The 13,037-nt window shown below is 38.0% G+C and overlaps 1 pseudogene; it reads right to left on the bottom strand.

The window, feature by feature from the left end:
* Positions 1–5,354: 5,354 nt before the first annotated feature.
* Positions 5,355–6,001, bottom strand: LOC110572091 (annotated as a pseudogene).
* Between the last annotated feature and the right edge of the window lie 7,036 nt (positions 6,002–13,037).

Raw genomic sequence — 13,037 nt, 5'->3', positions numbered from 1 at the left:
TTTATCATAAGCACTCTCTCCTGCCTCCCAAGGCCTTCTCCTTATACTCCCCTTAGATAAGGTCCCCAGGAAGCTTATCAAAAACCCCACTTTTTTTTTTTTTTTGGTTTGAATTTATCAATCTGGTCTTAGCTTGGGAAGCCCGAAAGCACTCCCCCGGTAGACCCTAATAAAAGCAGGTTCCCCATGTTCTGTTGGACTCTGTTGACACTCTGTCTTGGTGTCCCTATATGGCCCCTTGAGGCATGCTATGTACTTCCTCCAGGACCTATGAGTAGTAAACTTCTCTATTTTGATTCCCTTGTGGTTTTTTGTTGAACCCTGGCTCACCAACACCCTGGGTTCTATTTAACAAATTTTAACAAAGTCACAATAGGTTCCTACAAAGGAAATTTTTGTGAGATTTTGAGGGCAGTGAAAAGTAGTCATTCCACCCTGAATCAGAGTTTTGCATCAGGCAGCACTGCAGCTTTTGAATGTAGTTAGTGACATCTTGTTGAAGTAGGCCTGCAGTCTTTTGAGCTACCAAAGATCTCCTCAAGCTTGTTTTTGGATGAGGTGATTGTGTCATTTGGCGGCAAAGGGCATCAACTTCTGCAGATTATATAGGTCGCTGAGGATGGAAATGGTGAGAGACAAGTAATTTCAATTTCTGTTTTTCCTCAGGTGTTCCAATTTCTCTCAACTCTCTCACTTCACATCTGGCTGTTTTCCTGAAGGTTGGTTCGGCTGTTCTAGAGCTTCATCCACTACCAGAGTCAGAGGCAACTGCCTTTCATGGACATTTTACCAGTTTCCCTAATTTCATTAGGTTTCATCCCTCTTGGAATCCTCTGAATTTACATAATTCCTAGTAGTCCTGTTTCCCTAAACAAACCTATGATGGCTATTTTTTTTTTCTGGCATTTTTATAATTGTTATGTTAATCACCATACATTACATCATTAGTTTTTGATGTAGTGTTCCATGATTCACAGTTTGCGTGTAACACCCAGTGCTCCATTCAGTACGTGCCCTCCTTAATACCCATCACTGGGCTAACCCATCCTCCCATGCCCCTCCCCTCTAGAACCCTCAGTTTGTTTTTCAGAGTCCATGGTCTCTCATGGTTCGTCTCCCCCTCCGATTTCCCCCCCTTCATTCTTGCCTCTTACTATCTTCTTCTTCTTCTTCTTCTTCTTCTTTTGTTTTTTTAACATATAATGGTTATTTATGTGTCAACTTCACTAGTCCAAAGGTGCCCAGATATTTAATTAAATGTTATTCTGGGTATCGGTGGGTACGGGTAAGGGTGTTTCTGGATGAGATCAACAATTGAATCAGTAGACTGAATAAAGCAGATTGCCTTTCACAATGTGGGAGGACATCATCCAATTCATTGAAGGCCTGAGTAGGAAAAAAAGGCTGAAGAGAGATTTTCTCTTTGCTTGATTGTCTTTGAGGTGGAATATCAGTTTTCTTCTGCCTTGGGACTCATGCTAGGAGTGGAATTTACACCGGCAACTCTCCTGATTCTCTGGCTTACAGACTCAAAATGGAAATATACCACTCAACTTTCCTGTGCCTCCAGCTTTCTAACTTGCAAATCTTGGGACTTCTCATTCTCCATAACCACACAAGTCGATTCTATATAATAATCCACCCCCCTCTTTCTCTCTCTCTCTGAAATAGAAATAAATATATATGAATATAATATACATATATATAAATTATATATATATGTGTTATTTTTTGCCTGTTTCTCTGGAGAACCTAGATGAGTACGAAACTCTGACAAACACATATTCTATATAAATAAGCAGTAATGTAGATCTTTAAAATCCTTAAAAGTACTCCAGTGGTTCTTTTAGTATGTCTGTAATTTATGAAGATTGAATGAAATTTTGAGTGCTGTATTTCAGGAAAGACATTTAAAAGCTTGAATCAAGAAATTTTAGAGCCAGAAGCACTAAAAGGTTTATGGCAGCCCTCTTTCCCATATGTCGCTCAAAATAAATATCAGTAATAATTTGTAAAATAAACATAATATATCCAACTAAATTCTAATTATTTCAATAAATGAAAAAATAAGCATATTAAATACCAAATACCTGCAAATTATCTCTATTTCCCACCGTTTGATATTCCTGTTTTTTCTAGTACACTAAGCATATATGCTTAGTTTAACTCTAGGAAATTGTAGTAGACTGCAAAAATAGTTCTAATTTTTCTTTTTTTTTTAAAGATTTTATTAATTTATTTGTCAGAAAGTGGGGGAGAGAGAGAAAGAGAGAACACACAAGCAGGGGGGAGTGGCAGGCAGAGGGAGAAGCAGACTCCCCACCGAGCAGGGAGCCCGATGCAGGACTCGATCCCAGGACCACAGGATCCTGACCTGAGCCAAAGGCAGACTTAACCAACTGAGCCACCCAGGCATCCCTAGTTCTAATTTTTCTCTCTATATATCTACCACCTTTGAAAAGTGACATTGCAGCTCCTTCCATAAAGAGGTGGAGACTTTCCCATCCCATGAATCTGGGCTGACTTTTAACAACTTTTGGTCAATAGAATATAGTAGAATGGCATGGGTGCCAGTCCTGAGTTTGGGTCTCAACTGTCCTTGGTCTCCTTCTCTCTCTCAGTGGCCCGTGCAATTCTGAGCTAGCCTGCCAGGAAATGAAGACCATGTGGAAGAGAGGCCAGTTGCCCCAGCTGAAGCTTCCTAATCCTGTCTACTACTAGGAAATATTGAAACATGTGAGGAAGTACAGCCAATTTTGCCAGAGCTGTTTACTGGACCCACAAGTGTCCAGGGATACAAGAATAAGTCCAGCTGAGACCAGAAGAACCGTATGACATATAGACTCATGAGGGATAAGAACTTTTTTTTCTTTTAAGCCACTGGGCATTGAGGTGGTTTGTTACATCTCAATGGCTGAGAGAGAAATCCAGCACTGGACATTATTAAGCAGGAGTGTATACAGAGGAAGGTGATTAACCTGTCAAGAGGTCTGAAAATCAAGCTGTATGAGAATGGGTTGAAAGGATTAGGATATTTAGCATAGAAAGCAAGGATTTTTAGGAGGGACATAGGGGCTTCCCTAAAATAATTGGTGAACTGTTATGTAAGAGGGGACTATGTTTACCCAGAATAAATTTAGAAGGCAAAAAGGGGTGCCTGGGTGGCTCAGTCATTAAGCGTCTGCCTTCAGCTCAGGTCACGATCCCAGGGTCCTGGGATCGAGCCCCACATCAGGCTCCCTGCTTGGCGGGAAGCCTGCTTCTCCCTCTCCCACTCCCCCTTCTTGTGTTCCCTCTCTTGCTGTCTATCTCTCTGTCAAAATAAATAAATAAAATCTTAAAAAAAAAAGGAAGGCAAACAGTAAACATTGGCAGATATTAAGATGATGAAAGACATTGTAATAGAACTATATAAATTGTAGAACTTCCTCAAATTTATCTGGTGGGGATGGTGCCTTACAGTGCAGTTAGTTTTGTCATTAGAAATATTCATACAGAATGGATGACCTTTTCACAGGTTTGTTTCAGAAGGCAAATTTCCTCTTCGGCTTGAAGTTTTGACTAGGCAACATATAACATTACTTAAGTCCAAATTTATATGTGTGGTAAGAATTTGTATGTTTCTTTTCATTAAGTATGCTTTTCATAATTATCAATATTCAAAAATTTATATTACTTAAATACCAATAATACAACTTTGATTTTCTATTCATTTTGGTTTGAATTGATGATATCATAGCCATACTCCGAGTGGAATCATCTGAAAATCTATCCACCACCTTACCATCGATAGAGCTGTTAAAATGTGTTCTTGGTTCCAAATAATTCACTTCAAAAGAAACTGTTGGGTTATAACCAATTTTGAAAGTGAAGACAAAAAATTCACACAGAGGTAATACAAGAAATTTATTTCTATTCCTTTGTTCAACATATATTTATTGATTTCCTGTTACTTGCTAGACACTGATTTAAGCACTGGGGATATGTTAATAAACAAGTGAAGGGATTGCCTTTAGGAAGGTTCTCTTCTAGTAAAGAAGGAAAACAATAAACAATTAGGAATTCCATTTTTTGTGTATTGGTTCACAACCCTATCAGGAGCTTAGCAGATATACTTGAAACTGGCCCTCATACTCAGAGGGCAGGGAGAGAATAAAGAAAGGAGCAGGCCACTCTAGATTCAGAAGTGGCAGTTTTAATAAGCAAAGGGAACTTACGTACAAGGCTTATCGTGGGTGGCAGCAAGACAAATGGACCCCTGCACCACTTGCCAAATCTTAAAAATTTAAATAAGGGCCTTAATGGGCTCAGTCACATATATCATACAGGGGTTCTCGACACCACATACTTGTCTCAAGGTTCTGTCTTTGGAGCAGCATCTGGGAGCAGGAAAGGCTAGTGGAACCCATATTCCAAAGAGAGGCAAGGGAATGAGGATGCCAGGGTCCACTCAGCTCACAGGTCATTTGGCAATCAGGTCTTCTCGATTATGTTGCCCAACATTGTGAGTTAGCGATAGTGCTAAGAAGAAAAATTAAGCACAGTAAGGAGACATAAATTAGTGGATGAAGCAGTATTTTGGAAAAATGATCAGAGAAGTCCTCTGTGGGGAGGTGATATTTGAGCACAGGCCTGACTGAAGCTGGGAACAAACCTAGTAAACAAGGGGAATAACTTACCAAACAGATGGAAAAGATGGGGAAGAAGTTTTGCTAGGCATAGTCAATGGGAAATGCAAGAAAGGCTACATGCTGAAATGAGGTGGGGCAAAGGAGAGAGGCAGGAAGAAATTAGAGTAGTAGACAGTGGCTAGGTGACGTGAAACATCATAGGTCATGATTAGAATTTGGTATTTTATTTAGAGTATGATGTAAAGCCATTGGAAGGTTGAGACTAGGCACTTGGCAGGATATGTGTTCTATTTTGTGTGGTTCACTCTTGCTTTTGGGGGAACATAAAGCTACGGCAGGGTTGAGTTAGGGGCAGAGTTCATTGGTTTCATATCCATTTTTTCCTTTCTCAGGTTCTGCCTTGGTACTGTATTTTCTAGGCTTTTTTATGAGACAGCTGGGTGAGACACTGACAAATGGAGGGAAGAGAGAAGCCAGGTCATTTTTTTTCAATCTTCTTTCTCTCTGCCTCATCACTGACTATAAGCCTAGTGAATTATGGTGGTTCTGCTTTCCCTGGCATCAGCAGTGAGTATACTTTTGTGCTCTGGCTATGCCTCCTACTTTTTTTCCCCAACCAACAAGAAGCTATAACTTTATGAACGATAGAAACACTATACAAATTTCAAACCCAGCTTCAGTTATTCTTTTGAAACACCAAAAATGGTCCTTGTTTTCAGATGGTTACATTGTTAATTCCATAATAGCATTTACAATATCATTACTGTTGTTCTTCAGGAATTGGACTGCCTTTTCTTTTGACACATTAGCTTGTGACATGACCCATTCTGTGTCCTTAACCTCCACACCTGTTTCGTCAACCTCTTCCTCTTCGCTCTCCTCTTGTACAGTTGGAGTCTGTGTGTTTTCTTGATGCCTGAGACAGCTTCACCTTGAACTTTGAATTTCTCAGTAGTTGCTAGTTGTGCCTGCTGAGATAAATCCTTGATCTTGGCTTCCCCCAAAACTATGTAGGTATCTGAAGCTGGGCTCTTGTAGACATCTGGTTTTGTGATGACAAAGAAGATATTCTTAAATTTCCAGATAGTGACTCTCTTAACACTTGTAACCTGTCAAAGACCCAGTTTGGACACAGCCTTCTGTGCCTTCTTTTCACTCCGGCTCTGTTTTGCTTTACTGACCGGTTCTTCATTGATTTCAGCTGTGGCTGCCAGCTGGGCTTATTGTGTGGTCGCCTGTGTGGAATCCTGTTCCTCGAGCTCTGGTACTGATTCATCACTGTCGGATTCTGTTCCAGACCCTGTCTCAGCCTGAGGCCCTAGAAACTTCTGCTCTGTAGCAGGGACGGTTTCTGTGGCTTCACCAGGCATTTTGTGCAGGGAATATGGAACCAAGATGGTGGCAGAAAGAGAGCGAGCCATGCCTCTTCTTTTTGCACCTCAGCCTATGGGTGGGGAATTCTCCAAGGTGATTTGTTTATCTAGTTGGACCCTGACCTGACTGAAACAAGAAAGCTGAAGCAGGAATACTGTCATGAGACTATTCCAGTAATCTAGGCAAGAGAAGAACAAGTTGAACAAATTCTTATAACAGCCATGGACAAGGTGAAAAATGATGAAATTCGGTATCTCTTTTGAAGGTAAAATTCACATAGTTTTGTGATACAATAAATGAAAAGAAATATAATGTCGTCAATGTTCAGTTTGTAAAACTAGGTAAAGGTGGTATTGTTGGTAGGTATGGAGAAGATTGAGGAAGGAAGTGATCAGGAGGGGAGGGCATATAAATTAAGAGTTCTGTTTGGTAAAAGTTGACATTGACATAGCTATTTGAGATCTACAGAGGATCAAGTAGAAAGTTAAGTATATGAGCCCAGAGTTTAGGAAAGCACTTCAGTTTAGAGAACTGTTGGGTGGGTGGGTAGGATTATTGGTATAATAAAGTCACGCAATTTGAAAAGATTACTTAGGAACTGGCTATGCTTAGAGAAAAATCCATAGCTGAGGACAAAGCCCTAATGCACTCCAATGTTTAGAAATTGGAGGGAGAAAAGAAACCATCCTAGGAGACTGAAAAGACACAACTAGTAAAGCAGAAGGAAAAAGACAAAAGTAGCATTCCTGGAAGCCAAGCGAAGAAAGCTTTTCAAGATGTCATGTCCAGTGGATAAAATGTTTCCTTTGTCTACTATATCCTTCCTCCTTCCCCCCTCCTCCATCTCTCTCCTTCTCTCTGTCCACTTTTCCCTTCCTTCTTTCTTTCACTGCTTTATTCAGTTATTTAACCAATATATATCGACAGCTTGCTGGATGTACTGTGCTAGTTAAGTCAGAACTCAGATGCAGGAGGCTCTGAATAAGAATTGTTAATAGTAGTCTTGTGGACAAGAGTCAATTTTTTTCAGACTGTTCCTTTAAACAAAGAATCAGAATTTATTTTTAGAAAACAAGGCATCGGTTAACCTGGAAAACAAACCCATTATTCTACATCTTAGGAAAAGAATGAGATTTTTATCTTGCTTCACACTTTATATGCATTTACTCATACAAATAATATGTATATATGCATAAATATTTTACATTTGATTCTATCATATTTATTCACAGCATCTTGCAATGGAAAAATTTTTTTAAAGTTTCTTGTGTATCTATTCTATAATTTTATTTTTCTGCTTGGAAATAGCAAATGCAATAGAATTTTCTCTAGAGCACCTTATTTCTCTGTGACAATCCAAGGGTTAAATTAAAGGAGAAGTCAGATTCTTGTCCTTGGCTCAGAGGAAAGCTAAACCGTAGCCTTCATTTATTTCTTTCAGATTCTGTTCTGCTCTTTTCTCTTTTAGGACTGAACATGTGGCCTTCATTTTTCTCATCCCCAGCCAAGATGCACCTCTACAGTGGGGAGATATCCAGAATATGGGTTGGATCTAATTCTTAAAATCAAAGATAGGTAAGCTCCAAGGTTAAATTTGGAAAGCTCAGGAAATCCTAAGTGCAAACGCCACCTTTCAATCACCTGCAAATCATTTCCTGCTCCCTTGTCTCTGAAAGGCAGGATTGCAGCCTCACTGTAATTTTTCTTTCTAAATTAAGCAGTGCATTTCAGGTGTCTGAGAAGCAGCTGAGTGAGGCAAGGGATTTTAGAACTGGATTCCATTCAAATTTGCTACTGGTTTATTTTATCATTACCTTTTCACAAATGGGGGTGAGAATTTTAGAATTTAGCTAAGGTCATTAGAGGAACAAAATATGGCAGCAAAATAGGCCTTGATGTTTTAGAGTTAAAAATAGAAAATTAAGAAAAAAATATGCTATTAAAATTCTACACTTTTAATTCCTTTTTTCCTCAGTATAATTATGAACTGCATGTGACAAGTAAGATACATTAAGCAGACTGAACCCTGTAAAATAATTGTATTTAACTGCAGAACTTAACTAGGGAACTTTTTGTCTTCGACCTTATTCAAACCATTAAGAGCTTATGTTTATATGTTTGTACCCTTTAGAAACTAGGATTGGGATTTAAATGTAGCAGAAAAGACAAGAACCAGGCCCCACTGTTAATTTACCGTTAGCTCATGAGAACAGCCAAGCCTCTTGAATAAAATACGAAATACATATTTTAGACCCTTAATAACATTAGGTTCTATTGTGACAATTTATTTCTGAAGTATGTGTACCCAGAGTGTACCTAGAGAAATTCAACCTACAGAAGCTTTTAGTGACTTCAGATAAAAATGGTTATATCTTGTTAGGTTAAAAAATACTCAGATAAAGGAATAATCCTTCTCAATTCATTTCTTTCATTAGAAATCATATCTAGCAAAGACCAAGACTTTTTGTCAGGATTTTCATCTGCCCAATTTGCCTGGATAGTGATGATACATGGTAAATAACCTCCAATGAAGGTCAAAGAATAAAGAATTAACATTAGGATATAATTGAAAGAAAATGAAAGAAAAGAGAGAGAGTGAACACAAAGCCTTGTAGATACCTGGGAAAATTAGATAAAAACACAAATCCTGCTATTTATACATTAGGAAATTAATATCACTGAGTTGACATGGATATGCCCCAGTCAGTGGCCCTGAGGCTTGAAATACAACCACAGTATCAGAGTTACCATATCCCTTACTGTGGGTTCCACTCGTTTTCATTCGCTGATGATATCTGAACATTAGCGAAGACAATGAACTGCTTTCAGTTGTTTAAGAGGAAAGGGAATGTGTCTATTAACACTGAGAGTCATTAGCAGATATTATCTGTGGTAGGCAGACTCAAAATAACACCTCATGATCCTTGACTCCTCATATTCACACTCTTGTGTAATCCTTTGCCTTGAGTATGGCTAGATTTGGTGATTCACTTCTAATGAATTGAATACAGCCAAAGCAATAAAATATCAATTCAAATACCAAGCTTTAAAAAAAGATTGTGTGGCTTCTGTCTTGGGATCTATCTTTCAGAATCTGTACTCTGGGGTAACCAGTAGCCATGTGAGAAGCCCCATGGAGAAAGCCACAGGGCCAGGAGCTAATACTTCCAGCCTTCAGCTAGCAAGGACCCAGAGACCTGTGAACAGCTACCCGAGTGAACTTCAAAGTGAACTCCCCTCCAGCTGAGTACTGAGATGACTGCAACCCCAGATAACACCTTGATTGCAGACTTCTGAGAGACTAGGCCATAAACATCCAAGTAAACCACAGTAAGTTCTTGACTCACAGAGATAATAAATGTTATTTAAAGCTGTTAAATTTGGGGGCAATTTGTTATAAAACAATAGATAACAAGTAAAGTATCTTTTTTTTAAAGTTTTATTTATTTATTCAAGAGAGAGAGTGAGCAAGAGTGAGCGAGAGCATGAGCGGGGGGAGGGACGGGGGGGGGTGAAGCAAACTCCCTGCTGAGCAGGGAGCCCAATTCAGGGCTCGATCCTAGGACCCCAGGATCATGACCTGAGCAGAAGGCAGATGCTTAACCGACTGAGCTACCCAGGTGCCCCAACAAGTAAAGTATCATTTTAGATTCTCTGCTTAGTTTTCTATCCTACCTTCATTTGATAAAATATGGTATCTACCTCCATTAATCCACAGTTACTTGAAATAATTATTTTGTAATAAAATAAAGATACTGAACTATGCCTTCCCTAAAGAGTAGCTTAGTAATTTCTTGAGTACTAGTTTTTTTTAATACCTGTTTAAGAGCTCTATGAAAATAACAATTTGTTTCTGAATTCTGGGTTCCATTTTCTTCCCTCTGCATCCATCTAGTCCAGCATAGAGACATCATGGAATTCAACTATCACCTACATGTATTTGTTTTTAAAAGGAGTTGAAATCTAGTCATCTCTCTTTTTTTTTTATTAACACTAGGAATTTATGATGAAAGCATTTTTCCATTTAAGTAAGAAAACATGATATGAAATGAGATAGAATGATCTCAAGTAAAGATATTAGAGTATCTTTAAATAGAGTTACCCTCAATAAAAGTAGTTCTTCCTTCTTTATTTTTTTCCTATCTATACTATTATTTATTCTTTATATTATTTTCATTTATTTTAGAAAGAGACATTTCTTAGATACTGAAGCTGAATCTTCTGGTGACTAAAATTCTTTTTTAGAGTGATAAGAAACAAGGATAATTTTCTAATTTCTTCCCAACTATGTAGTTGTAAAATCTTTACAATTGAGAAGAATAATTATTCATTATGGTGGCAAAATAGTTTCTTTTAAGAAGAGAAAGTATTTTATTAGCAGACAAAGTAAGTCTTTGCATAATTCTCTGAGCACAGGGCACTATGGAGGGGAGGGGAGAGTCACACTACATCAGAATTTGGCATCCAACTATATAATAGCTGGATGTCTCCTCCTTATTACTTTAAATTGACAAACTTTAGCTAGACTAAAGAAGAAAACAAGAGAAAACGTTCAAATAAATAAAATCAGAAATGAAAGAAGAGACATTACAATCAATGCCACAGAAATAAAAGGATCATAAGAGACTACTATAAACAATTATATACCAATAAACTGGATAATCTAGAAGAAATGGAAAAATTCCTAGAAAGACACAACCTACAAATACTGAATCATGAAAGAATAGAAAATCTGAACAAACTAATTACAAGTAAGATGATTGAATTACTAATCAAACATCTCTTTTTTTTTTAAGATTTTATTTATTTGTTGGACAGAGAGAGAAAGCACAAGTAAGGGGAAGCATCAGGCAGAGGGAGAAGCAGGCCCCCCGCTGAGTGGGGAGCCTGATGCAGGGCTTGATCCCAGACCTGAGCTGAAGGCAGACCTTAACAACTGAGCCACCCAGGTGCCCCTGATTAGTAATCAAAAACTTCTTAACAAAGAGTCCAGGACCACATGGCTTCATTTGTGTATTCCACCAAATATTTAAATAAGAATTGAAACCAGTCTTTCTCAAACTCTTCCAAAAATGAAGAGGAAGGAGCACTTTCAAACTTATTTATGATGCCAGCATTACCCTGATAGAAAAGACAAACAGAGACATCACAGGAGGAAAAAAAAAAAAAAATATATATATATATATATATAGGACAATATCCTTGATGAGTATAGATGTAAAAATTCACAACAAAATAATAACAACCTAATTCAACAGAATATTAAAAAGATCATACACCAATACTAAGTGGGATTTGTCCCTTAGATGCAAGGATGGCTCAACATATGAAAATTAATTAATGTTATACACCACATTGACAGAATAGAGGATAACAATTACCTGGTCATCTCAAAAGATGCAGAAAAAGTGTTTGATAAAATTCCTCATTCCTTCATGATAAAATCTCTGAACAATGAGAAATAGAAGGAAAGTACCTCAGCATAGTAAAGGCCATCAATGACAGGCCCAAAGCAAAAATCATTCTCAATAGTGAAAAAGTGAAAGCCTTTCCTCTAACATAAGGAATAAGGTAAGGATGCCCACTCTCACCACTTGTACTCAATATAGTACTGGAAATCCTAGCCAGAACAATTAGGTAAAAAAAATAAATAAAAATCATCCAAATCAGAAAGAATTAAAATTGTCCCTCTTTGCAGATGACATGATTTTATATATAGAAAACTCTTCAGAGTCCATAAAAGAATTAAAACTAGTAAACCAATTCAGTAAAATTGCAGGATGCATCAACATACAAAATTCAGTTGTGTTTCTATACAATAACAGCAAATTATCTGACAAGGAAATTAGAAAAAAAAAGTCCCATTTATAATGGCATTAAAAAGAATAAAATACTTAAGAATAAACTCAACTAAGTTGGTGGAAGACTTGTATACTAAACATTACAAAACATTAATGAAAGAAATAGAAGAAACAAATATATGGAAAGACACGCCATGTTCATGGATTGACAGCCTTAATGTTAAAATGTCCATACTGCTCAGAGCAATCTACAGACTAAATGCTATTCCCATCAAAATCGTAAGAGGTTTTATTTTTTACAAAAATAGAGGGACACCTGGGTGGCTCAGTCGGTTAAATGTCTGACTTGATTTCGGCACAGGTCATGATCTCAGGGTTCTGAGACTGAGCCCCGTGTCAGGTTCCATGTTGGGCATGGAGCCTGCTTAAGATTCTCTCTCTCTCCCTCTGCCCCTCGCCTCCCTCTCAAAAAAAAAAAAAAAAAAAAAAAGACAACAACTTTTACAATTCACAAGGAACCACAAAAGACCACAAGTAGCCAAATCAATCCTGAGATAGAAGAACAAAGCTGGAAGCAATGCACCTCCTGATATCAGAATATATTACAAAAGTATAGTAATCAAAACAGTGTGGTACTGATATAAAGACTGATATAGACAAATGGAACAGAATAAACAGCCCATAAGTAAAGCCATGCATATGCAGGCAACTGATCTTCAACAATGGTCCAAGAATATACAATGTGGAGCTTTTCAACAAATGGTGTTGGGAAAACTGGATATCCACATGCAAATAATGAAATTGGACCTTTATCTTACACCACACACAAATCAACTCAAAATCAATTGAAGATTTAAATATAAGACCTGGAACTGTAAAACTCCAAGAAAGAAACATAAGGAAAACCTTCATGACATTGATCTTGGTAACAATTTCATGGGTATGACACCATAAGCATGGCAACAAAACCAAAATAAACAAGTGGGCCTACATCAAACTAAAAAGCTTCTGCACAGCAGAATCGACAAAACGAAAAGGGAACCTATAAAATGGGAGAAAATATTTGCAAACCAAAGGGTTAATTTAGAAAATACATAACAGGGTGCCTGGGTGGCTCAGTTGGTTAAGCGACTGCCTTCGGCTCAGGTCATGATCCTGGAGTCCCGGGATCGAGTCCCACATCGGGCTCCCTGCTCGGCAGGGAGTCTGCTTCTCCCTCTGACCCTCCTCC

Source organism: Neomonachus schauinslandi, chromosome 2 (assembly GCF_002201575.2).
Source record: "Neomonachus schauinslandi chromosome 2, ASM220157v2, whole genome shotgun sequence".
Taxonomy (NCBI): domain Eukaryota; kingdom Metazoa; phylum Chordata; class Mammalia; order Carnivora; family Phocidae; genus Neomonachus; species Neomonachus schauinslandi.
The sequence above is the reverse complement of the archived record's forward strand: the minus strand, read 5'-3'. Positions and strand labels throughout refer to the sequence as shown.